General features: G+C 33.7%; 1 protein-coding gene across 2 annotated transcripts in view; it reads left to right on the top strand.

Annotated features, from left to right (window-relative positions):
• The window catches only part of KLHL1 (kelch like family member 1), a 197,312-nt gene that overhangs the window by 157,769 nt on the left and 27,412 nt on the right, over positions 1-12,131 (top strand). The gene's annotated exons all lie outside the window — the stretch shown is intronic.

The raw sequence follows: 12,131 nt of genomic DNA, 5'->3' as shown, positions 1-12,131 counted from the left end.
GATCACAGTCTTGATCTGTCGGGAGTGGGGGAAGCCCACGAAACACAGAATTCAATGGAAGGAAGTTTTACACTGGCTTTTGCAACACTGTGGATCACATGTTGATCTACACTGAAATGAGACAGGGAGTGCTTTCAGGGGCAGGTCTTTAATGGTTTATGACATGACAGCTGCCTTTCACATCAGCATAGCTGAGCCATGAGAACGGATGAATACTCCCAGGCCTATGTGTGAATGTCAATGTTCCGTGTGAATGGGACCTTCCAAGGTAAAGTGGGTAGAGAGTGGGAGGAAGAGTTTTACAACTGAACCAGTTTGTGTAAGGGAGGACACTAGTCTGATAAAAAGAACTATACTGCCTCCACAAGGTCTGCTTCTTATTGGCGTCCAGTGGTGGGTGATCACCCCCTCTGATTTATGCAGACCAGAGGCTTCACCAGCACCCACACAAAAATTCACCTTCTCCCCCTTGGGTGATGCAAACCCCAGCCTAGTAAAGCACCCTACCACCTCCACAAATGGGCATATATTTGACCCATTAACATCTCACTCTTTCACAGACACATTTAGGGATCAAAGTGTTAAAAGCAGGAGAATGGCAAGGAGGATGGCAGATTTGCTCACATGACCTTGCAGCTGGGAATGGCAAGGCCTGGAGAATAACAGTGTGGGAATCCCATATATATGTGTCTATTACGCCTTCTGCTGTTTATCTCTGTTTTGAGAAGTAAAATTTCTGTGTAGAGATAACATAGGTGTTTGGAGAGACTTGGAGACACTCTTTTGGACATGTTTGAGCTCGTTGTTTTGGGAGAGAGAGCAAAACTCAGCGGTCATAAAAAGCACAGAGGAGATCACAGCACATTGGTAAACCTGGATAAATGGGTGCAAACAGCAGCCTGGCCACCCACTAGGATTGGACTAAGTTGCCATGTTCCTGCTTGTGTGTCTCTGCCAGGGTGTTGCTCTGGTTGGGAAGGTAATAAATAGGAAATAAATTTACTCTTTGCATTTCAGCGGTGGTTTTGTGGTTATTCCAGCTGCCTGCCTGTGTCGACTCACACAACACTCTATGTTATGCTGTCCATTCCCCTGAGTTGCAATCAGCAAGTCCTTTATTGTACTATTGTGTCAATACCTCACAAAATGACCATGCTTTCCTGCCCTTCACTTATGTCTTTGGACTCTTGTAATATGCATGTGTACTGTTGCTGTTAAACAAGTCTTAGAATAGAAAATAACAATGGGAATCTATATCAGATGGCATCATGACACTAAATATCTCGCTGATTTAAAATTTTTTCCTAAGTTTAAATTTAATTGTAAATTAGAAAATACGTGAGAAAATATTTGGATTACATGCAGAAATACATGTAATGTCTCTTCTGCCAGTGTTCCAGAATTTTATAAAATCAGTGCTGTTCCCAGGGGTGGTAAAAATGCAATGACTGCAGCTATAACTACAGGAAAGTAGTAATACAATATTAGGGTATGCTTGATAGAAAAAAATATTTGTCTCAGTTACAAAAGAGATGAACCTATGATTGAAAACCCTTGGTGATCAGTTTAAAAAAAATAATTCTGGACTATAGTTTTACATGTGCTTTTGGTCAACAGATTTAAAAGATACCATTATAGTTTAAGTTGAGGAATGTTGAGGTTATACCTGTAGAAAAACTGGTATGTTTTCTATAGTAGGAAAAAAGGAATAAACTAGGAATTTGACCATTTGTCGGGTTTTTTTGCTTACTATAAAATAATTTTTAAATTTTTATATTGAAGTAATTCAGGCTTTTTGTAAACAACATGTAAAATGAGGAGAGAAGTTTAAATTGGGATGATTAAATACAGTTGTTTGGGAGGTGTTAGAAATGTGTTCTTTTTTTGGAGTTATGTAATAATCACATTCTTACCTGAGAAGCCTAGTTAATAGAATTTAATAACTTTTAAATTTTTTTTTCTAAGTATCTCATAAAGTTATTATTTTAGTGAGTGCTCTTTGTATGGAAGTCAATCTGAAGTAATTTTTTTTTTCATTTGTTTTCTAAACTGTGTGCTCTGTTATATCCATGTAGCAAAAATGCTAGAGTAGTTTGAATTGGATTTTGTATGGAGGATGGAAATAAGCACCCATCCTTTACATGGATGTCTTTTTGTTGACATAGCAAAAAATTGTGAGGGGTACCCTATTGTAACTAAGGTCACAGCCAGATAATACAATTCACTTTATCCTGTCTTCACATAATCTTCAATAGAACCATGTGTATAGAACTTGATACATGTAGAAACGAGTAAATAAAAGTTGACAGGCCTTGTAGTGAAAGTCCATAGTGTAGGAAGTCATATTTTAGGCAGTTTCAAAGCTGCCAATGGAAGATGAGTGAAAGCTCTTTTAATGGCAGTGTTTGAAATAAGTGGTGCTAAAGTACAAAAAAGAAAGGGCAGACTGTGGCATCCAAAACTATTATTTAAAGTAATAGTGATTCTAATATCCCTGTTGAGTAGTCCATAAAACAGAATGGAATATGAAAGAGCAATAGCACACCAGAAAGGCAGTGAAAGGCAGAAATGAAATATGGGAAAGGTGAAACCTGACAAACAGAAAGACAGAATCAAAATCCATATAGGGAAGGAAGAAAGAGACTGGAAGAACAAAGAGGTGAAAAATGTAAAACAGATTGTGGTTTATAAATTCAGCAGTTTTATGAAGCATCTGCATCCACTTTTCCAGTTTCTTTGCTGAACTTAATAGTCTATGTAGAGGAGGGGAGAGAAAGGAAATATGGAACCAATGATAGACTAATTAGAATTTTAGATATCAAATCCAGTGAAACTGTGATTTAAAAAAAAAAAAAAAAAGATTGGTACTTGTCTTGTCTTTCCAAAAGAAACAGTTTAAATGCCACAGTGAGAAAATTAGGCTGTCAGTATAATTAGAGAACAGCAGTCTTTTCAGGTAGGTGCTCTAAATAGTCTTGTTCTTTCCATGAACTATGAAAAGTGCATCTAAGCTCCTATTTAAAGTTTTGGCTTTGAAAATATACTGATCTCACTATCCATAGTCAAATACATATCTTCAAGATGATCAGTGTGGGAAGGAGGCTGACAGTGCATGGTATTACCTCATAAAATCCTGTACGACTTATAGTGGAGGCAAGTTACATATTTTTCCTCCTCCCCTCTTGGAAGAGAGAATCTTCCCAGCTGTAATCATCTGAGTGAAAATGCTATAAATGCTATAAAAATATTAATAGCTGATGGGAAAGCCTTAGATTTATTTATATAGGATATACGCCTAGGGTAGATAGGATTCACTCTACCCAGACTGAAAGGCCGTAGAAGACCTAAAGAGTTCCCAAGTCTCAGTTTACACATTGGATTAGTCTTCAACCTATTGTTCTGAAAAAGCTAAATATGTAATGTAAATGCATTTTAAAGGACCTGAGGGGTATGCTTGAAATTAGAGTGAATACTTTCTTATAATGTGGTTTTCATGGAACTGGTATGTGCAGGAATGAATACCTAAAAGACTAACTTCAAAACTCAGAAGTGGAAAGAGAATACATGAAGTTAGGGAGTTACAGGATAAAATATTCCAGAATATCTTAGATGTTGCTGACAAAATATCAAATGGCCCTATGTGTTTGCACAAAGGCCTGTTTCTATATTTCATAGAAAGGGAATGACCCATCGTGCTTCTTTGACCCAGCTTGATTTTCCACTTTCATGCTTACTGCTCTAGAGTCCAACTCATAAGTCAGAGGGAAGGGAAAAAAATTTACTTGGGAAAAATACAGGGATGCCTCTGTAACTTTCAAGTAGTAATGAGAAATACTAATAATTAAAAATACTGGAGTGAAAATTGTGGAGAAACTGATCTATCAGTCTTCTTATTACATGGTAAATCTTAAAAGTAAAATACATGTATAAATATAAGTAATATAAATAATATAAAAATATAAAAAAATCTAGACATGCAAATTAATTATCAGACGCCAGTATATTTTTTATATCACTAAATGATAATTTAGAAAATATTTAATCTACTTTTAAAAGTATTCAATTATTGACTATTTCATTGATTCAAAATTAATGAGATGCTTTACAAGTAATGTTTGTATTTTCAAAAGGAATTATTGTTTATCAAATAGTTTCCCAATGTGTGACAGCTTAGGGCGTAATTACAACTCCAGAATTTTAGAGATCTAAGAATTTGGGTAGGATTCAGCTGCTTAAGTAGGGACATATATGATTGAGTAGAGCAACTGAGATGGCATAATCTCATTTCCATGGGAAAAAGAAGTGTAGCATGTTTAGAATTAAATAATTTGTGGGAGCAGTTCCTGCTTCTCAAGGTAAAACAAATACTTATTGAGTAGACTGGAAACTGAGAATCTGGTAATGCGACTCTAACTTAGATTCCAGTTGCACTGGAACTTTTAGAAAGAAAGCCAAAGATTGGGTATTTATTGGGTATTTATGTCTGTATGTGGGTATGATTTGGGAGATGTTAAAAATATAGATTTTTGAAAAACTATTCAAGATACAAAACTAAATGAAAAAATGTAGTAATATTTATATTATATAGTAATATATAATATTGCTATATAGTAATATTTATATATATGGTAATATATATTTATAGTAATATAGAAAATTTTCTATTTAAATAAAACTAGCATAGTAATGAAGTACATAATATCTTAAAGAAGTAGCAGTAACATAGTAACATCAATGGATGCACAGTTTAGTAATTTCTGGTAGAATTATTCCTTCATAAAGCAATAAGTTAAAAAAAATATTCTATATAATAACATTTCCCTATATAAATATTGACATGAAGCAGTTATTTTTAATCCCATTGCTCTCCCCTGGTAAATTAAATAAAGTAATTTTTAACAATAAATTTGTAAATTTCAATAGCTTTTTAGAATAAGACTTCAATGCAATGTCAGAAAATGTAGCAGATACTAGAAATATTACTAGATCCATAATAGTGAAACAGTATCTGATTACACTGAAACAAGTGAAGGAGAAACACATAGGTAACACATATTTGATACTACAAATTTATAATGAACATGTTATTGCAATAAAAATTATGTATATTAAAGATGCATTTTGTTAGATAAATATGGAAAGTGATCACCTCTACTTTATTTTATGCCAAATAAATTTGGTTTGGAAACAAAGTCTTTAAAGAATGAGTGTTACTAACAGATTTTTTAAAACCGTTCCACCAGGAAAACAGGGAATATGAGCAGACTAGATCAGATACACAGCAAAACCACTAACTGTACAGGCTCTCTCACTTTTACTGCTTTCATGAAACATAATATAACATAGATTATTGCTTACTCAACACCAAAAATCTAATGATGAATGATACCTCTCTTTAGACCTAGTTTGAAGGATAATTTTCAAGTCAGTGAGAGTTGAACTTTCATCTTCCGTTTTAAAAACTTTTGCTATGGCAGTTAAGCAACGATGTTATTTTAGATAGTGCTTAAGCCCCAATAAATACATGCTTGTCTATGGAGTTACGATCTGTCAGAAAGCATTCCAGGAAGAGTAGAAACCACTAAAATATTCTAGGAATATAAATAAAACCTTGATATAGCCTTAACACTCCCATCCATGGTAACTGTAAAATAAACTATAAAAATGTAGAAGATAAAAGGGATCTTTGTTCTTCTTTCTCTGCTATCATGCATGATAGTTTCTTCTTTTTATGTATCACCATTGCTGGGCTACCAAGGAGCCAAAAATAGCAAATTTACATCTTCCATTAACATACAAAAAAAAAATAAGTAGGGGTCTGGACTTTTTTTTTGTTTGTTTACATCATAATAAATCCAAATTTTTTGTATGTTGTCTGTATGTAAAAGAAACTCCGTGGAGATTAAAAAGTATAGAGCTGCAGAGATAGATGCATGAGGATCTGAGACTCCAGGCTGGACATCAGGACATCTATGAACCTGGAGGCCAGAGACAAAAGGCAGGAAGGAAGAAATGTCAGTAAAATGAAGAGAATTGAATTAGCATTGAAACCAACAGATTAGGTCATACCCTATTAGTATGATAAAACTGTAATTATTTATGACTAATTGATTTCCCAATATTGTGGAGCAACTATTTATAAATAAAAGAATTCTTGAATGATATAATGATATTTTTTTCATAATGTTTGTTACAGTGCCAAACAGCTAGAACACTGGATAAAGGAAACTTTTCCAGATAATAGTTTTTAGAGCATGCAGACAACTGAAAATATTATAGCACTTCATGCTATCACATATATGATACTGACCAAGTTCTACTGCACTGGGCAATGGTATTCCAGATTTCCAGAGCATGATGCCATACTCAATTTTGGTCAGTTCTGGTCAGCTGAGAAAGATTCATGTCCCAAAAAGGTTCAACTCAAGACCCTGTTGTAAATATCTTATGTTTCTGCAATGGTAGATCTTTCTGGGTACATCAGTATCTCATAAAAGCAATGATCTAGTTAATGTGTATGTTCTCCATCTTTATGTGGTGATTTCTATGCACAGAATACCCCACAATCCATCGCCTCCGAAAAAACCCAACAAACAAAAACGCCCAAACCCACCACCTAAGCATTGAGTAGAAGAGTTCCTCAACAGACTAGCTTACCAGAACACAGCAATGCTCTGATATAGCTGTATTTTTTACCCCAGAATCAGCTATTAAGTGATTAATTTGAGAATCTTTCTTTTAAGCAACATCGACTGTACTATATACCTCTATGTAGTTAAATTATTGTTATTTTTTCATGTTAAATCTCAGGAAAAATATGCCATTCTGACCGCTTTCACTGTGGGTTGACATAAGGCCTGAGTATTTTAAAGTATTTTCTCTGCAACATTGATTTGCATGTATATTAGATTTTTTGCTTTGGATTTTTCTCCTAATCATGGGGAACATTAGAGGGATTTTTTTTCTGCATTATTAAGTACCTTTTCTTTGTACTCTGCACCTTTAGTAAGTAGTAGATCATAACCCAATTCACTAAAGAGTTACAAATCTTAACAGCAACACTTACAATAATTTCTGAGCCATGTTCTCAGGATAATAGTGTGGCAGAGTTGAGAATCTAGTGTCTTATCTACAGGACTGAATATAAATAAAGGGTCAACAGACAGATCTTTACTTCTATAAATTTGCATTATATTAGCATGTTAGTGTAATATCTTCTAGTCCAAGAGGGCAGTGATATTGATATAATTCTTTAAATGAGCCTTGGTAAGTGCTTGTGAATTTACATAGGAATAGGTATTTTCAACATTGAGTCACTGAATATTTGTTAAGGAAGGTAGATCAGGTCTAATTCTCCAAGTAATGACACACTAAATTCCAGGCTTGGCCTATGGCAGTCCTATATGCAGCATCCAAAGAACAGTATTTGTATTTCACACTCAGTTAATATTATGGCTTTGAGAAGTAAATACGAGGTTTAATTCATTATTTAATTCATGGTGCATAACTTAAAGCAAATTGGACTTTACTTTCTTTGGCACCACTATTATGGAAGAAAAGTGGTTTAAGATGTAAAGGGGGAAAGAACAGAGTAAGAAAAACCAGGAATATTGATTACAATTAATACAAAGTTGTATAAATATGCTTCTGTGGGTGTGGGTGAGAAAGGATGTTGTTAGAAAAGTTCTTCTACCTGGACACTAAATAAATGCAGATCTTAAAAGGGTAGAATTGGGTGTTATTTGATTCAGTTTAATACTTGTATAACAAACCACTGATTTGTCTTCTCACCTTCAGTGTCATGATACAGTGGATGTCTGTTATCTTCTTGAAAGCTAATGTCCTTATTTAAAAAATAAGGTGTGGGATACAAGTATATCCTTCCCAGTTAAAATTTCATGTCTCTACAAATATCAAAATGCAGAGACTACAGTGAAGCTAGCACCACAGATATTTTTTTCTTTGACATTTTGTATCCAAGTGTCAGTATGAAACTATATTTACAGTTGTTTTATAAAAAAATTACACTTTTTAAAATTTCACTCTGTAAAATCAGGTCCATTAAGCAGATAAGGAAATGCAGAGTTAAAAATATGATAGGCAGTGTTCCTTTATTTTGTAACATTACAGAAAAGCAATTAAAGTCCCATTCCAGTCTTCAAGTATAAATAATTGGAACTGTACAGATCTCAGCACCTAATTAGGCATAATAGGGTTTTTGCTGCATAGCTCTGTCAAGGCAATCTAAAGAAAAATGCCTGCCATTGCAAACTGGACAATTAATTTTTTAGATCTCCTGTAGTTTAAAAATAATACAGTTTACTTTTATAAATTCCTAAGTCAAAATGCTTAGAAGAATTATTTTCCAGGTACTTTTTTTGTTCAGGAAAACATTAAGGTTTCTCTGCACTGTACTTACTGCAGAGTACTTAACTACTCAATATATTGCTGAAAACATGTCTCCTCTTAAGAAAAAAAGTTGCTTCCTTTCCTAAAAAGGTTGCTCGTAGTTGCTTCAGCTCTCCAACTCTATGAGAACTAGGAAAGCCAAACTGTTCACAGTGTCACATAAATGAAAGCAATTCATCAAAAGATGGGTAGAACAAATTACTCCCTCGATGCCAGAATTATTATTTTCTACAAATTAAAAAAGTGAGATCTGATTCCACCAATTTCTAGTTTCTTGTTCTTTATTTAAAGATAATAACTTTGGTTATTTAATATAATTCTCTTATGGTAAAATTCTCACTATCTGAATGTATTATTGCTTTTGTCAGAAAACAACAGAGCACTAGTATCATGTGAAACATTAAATCCAAGGGGATTTCTTCTTTTCTTGTGTCTTAAACTGGTTTTGCGAAATTGTTGAAGATGAGGTACAGGAAGAAAAGCTATGAGGGCCTCCTGTGCTTTCTCTTTTCTTAGCAAACTCTCCTGAAAGACCTAACAGTATTATTCTTCCGTCCAATTTGCTTAATAACAAATAAGAGTTTAAATGTCAGCTGGAAATAGCTATTTTCTCATTTAGAAACAGGAAAAGCTCATTCTATATAGTATATTTTAACAAAAAAACATTATCTACATTCTGAGTGTAAATCTAGGTGGACTTTTATTATCTTGTGGACATAGATGACAGAAAACAAAATTATGTACTCTGACGTCAGTTTACTCTAGGACACATAATGAACACAGAAGCCTGTTTCATGAAGTTGAAATGAACTCTGATCTTCTAACACACTGTTCAGTATCTTGACTACAAAAAGATGAGAAATCTTATCTCAAGAGACTAAGCTGAAATTGGCTGCACCATTTAGAAAAAATAAAAGGTATATAGAGTTCAGTACCTTTGCTCTTTAAGGAGGAGGAATGCTACAGTGTGCTAATAGGATTGGAACTCTGACATTTCAGCACAGTCTACTTACAATGAATTTAATTTTTTCTTCAATTAAAACAAATGATCTGGAACCTTTAGAAAAGAGAATAGTCTTGTTTCATCAATTTTACTGGAAAATATTTTGTTTTGTGATCTTGGGGAATGTGTCCCTTAAGATTGTGGTGTTACCATTTGCTGTTATCATGGACTGTTCAGTAATTCCAGTTAGAGAAGAGATGTACTGCAATCCACCCTGTGTGATAAGGAGGCTACAAGCAACATCTTTGGGACTACTCTTTAGTCCATATGATATAAAAATCACAGAGAAATTCTGGCATCTAAGAATGAATTAAATGCTTGAATTCAATGCCTGAATATTGAATTCTTCATATATGATACAGTCTGCTGTAATATAAAATGTATATTTATATATTTGATTGGGGAAGACGATTACATTATCATTACTACTCATTAGAATATTTTGAAACATATGGTGCAAGCACTGCCTAATGGGGAAGGAAAATACTTTTGTATTGCTTAGAACTTTGCCAACCTGGCTTCTTAGAAAACATAAGAATCAGACTGTGGGGCTTCATAGATATGTGGGTCTGAGCACAGGTAACAGAGGCACCCAAGAGATGCAACAGTTTGTACAGCAGCTTCCACAAATGGGTGCCAGAAGCTACTGAGGGCAGTATGTTTGTTTCTGCAATGGGGAAAAAAATCAGAAGAAACTGTGCATCTCACAGTATAAACTCAGAAAAGTTCTCATGAGAACAACAGAGAAGCCATTGAAGACTATTTTCTGTATAAAGCTCAATTACAAGGGTATAACAAGAAAGGCAGAGAGCAACATTATATTAATGCAATGAGTTTATTAGCTTTCATTGTCATTAAAAAAAAAAGTAAAAATCCATGAAAACACAGGAAGAATCGTGTTTTGACTAAGGGAAAATCAAATTTCCTACAAAAATAATTGAAATAATTGTGATGGCTTAATTTCCAGCAGGAAATAGATGAGAATAAAACTCAAATATGAAGTACTTGAAAAAAAACCTGAAATACTGAATGAGATACAAAGAATAATTGAGGAAAACTCTTTATACCCTAGTGAAAGTGCAAGTAAGTTATTTGAGGGAGTAAAGGCTGGAAATTTCAAAACTGATGAGATGTGTTTTTATGTGCATCTTAGATTCCTTGTGAAATTCACTGCATAATAATACAACTCTGTTTATGTGTGAAGGTGAGAGAGGGTTTGTGTGTTTGTCTAGACACCAATTATGTGTAAATGTATGTGTATAGATATGTTTACCCCCCTGAACTTTCTTTGAATATGATTCATTTTGTTATTCCAAAAAGAATTTGATTTTCCACTTAACTTTGCATTTAGCAAAGAGTATATAGATGAAAAGCTAAGAAGTACCATGTTTTTATAAGAAATCATAGTAAATAAGTTTCTGACAATGTAAACCTCTTTGTTCAGGACATAAGAGTATTTAAAAATATTAGATACTAGAGAAAACAAAAAACATCCCCAAACTACATATATTATCATATAATCCCCTAATTTTTATGTGAACACTGACACATCTTCCCACATGCTGTTACTGGTTGTGTTCTGAGATAAGATATTGAGCTATATGGATCATGACTTCAATTTAATATCCACTTTAATATTCTGGAAAAATTATAACTGGAGCATGTGATTGAATAGAAAGCATTTCTAAGCAAGACAATGAAAACAATTGGAGAATGAGTTCTATAGAAAAAGATGAGGTTCAACCTTCATTTGGAGGAAATTGTTTTTAAGGGTTAGTAGGGTTTTTTGAATTCCTTTCTTTTTTAAGTTAAAAAATATTGACAAACGAAAACCAACACCCAAAGTGCAGGATCATTTTCTGTGAACACTGAGATGAAACATGTTCAAACTCATTGATAAAATATAGTTTTAAAGTCAAATAAACTTTTAGTTAATTACTTTTCTGAACTGGAACAAAACATTCCTACACTTTGCATTGTTTGAAATTAAAGAGAGACTTTTCTGCAAAAAAAAATAAAGCCATTCTCTAAAACTTTAATGATCTACTCTTTTCTGACTTTCTGATGAGTTCAAATCGTGTGAAATGGAGTGAGGAAAAAAAAAGACATTGACTTAGAAATAGGACTGGATTTAGCCTGAGATTTTTTCAGAGCGATGTTCATTTGGGATCATGGATTCATAGAATGGAATTACTGAGCTCACTGTCTTAGCTATAACTTATCTTCCAGAGCCTTCTAAGCTTAACTGAAGAGATTGCAAGATAGAATAGGGCAGGCGTCCCTTCAACTCGGTGATTCAAACCCCTCATAGTTAAAAATTTGTTTCTTATTTAAGTATTTCCAACTTTAGTCTTCACACTTAATATTTTGTTTACTTTTCCTCAGTAGATAAAAGAATCCTCATATAGCCAACATTATTTTTCTGTGAAGGTGTGGTTATTTCTTTTTTTTGATACAGTAAAACTGAGGAAGTAGCTTAAATTTCTCAGTATAATTACTTGCTCAAGCCTTTGAATGCGTTTTTTGATTCTGTACCAGTCCACAAGCTTCCTGCTACTGAAAAATTAATGTTTTCTTTTACATGATTGACAAAAGTGGTGAAAAAACAGACTTCAACCACTGTAGACGCTATTCCATTCAATGAAATCCCGCTTAGGTTGACAATAATCTGAGACCTACCAGGTATCCAGTCCATACTTTATTATGCGCTTTGCTGCTA

Source organism: Corvus hawaiiensis, chromosome 2 (genome assembly GCF_020740725.1).
Source record: "Corvus hawaiiensis isolate bCorHaw1 chromosome 2, bCorHaw1.pri.cur, whole genome shotgun sequence".
Taxonomy (NCBI): Eukaryota; Metazoa; Chordata; class Aves; order Passeriformes; family Corvidae; genus Corvus; species Corvus hawaiiensis.
The sequence above is the reverse complement of the archived record's forward strand: the minus strand, read 5'-3'. Positions and strand labels throughout refer to the sequence as shown.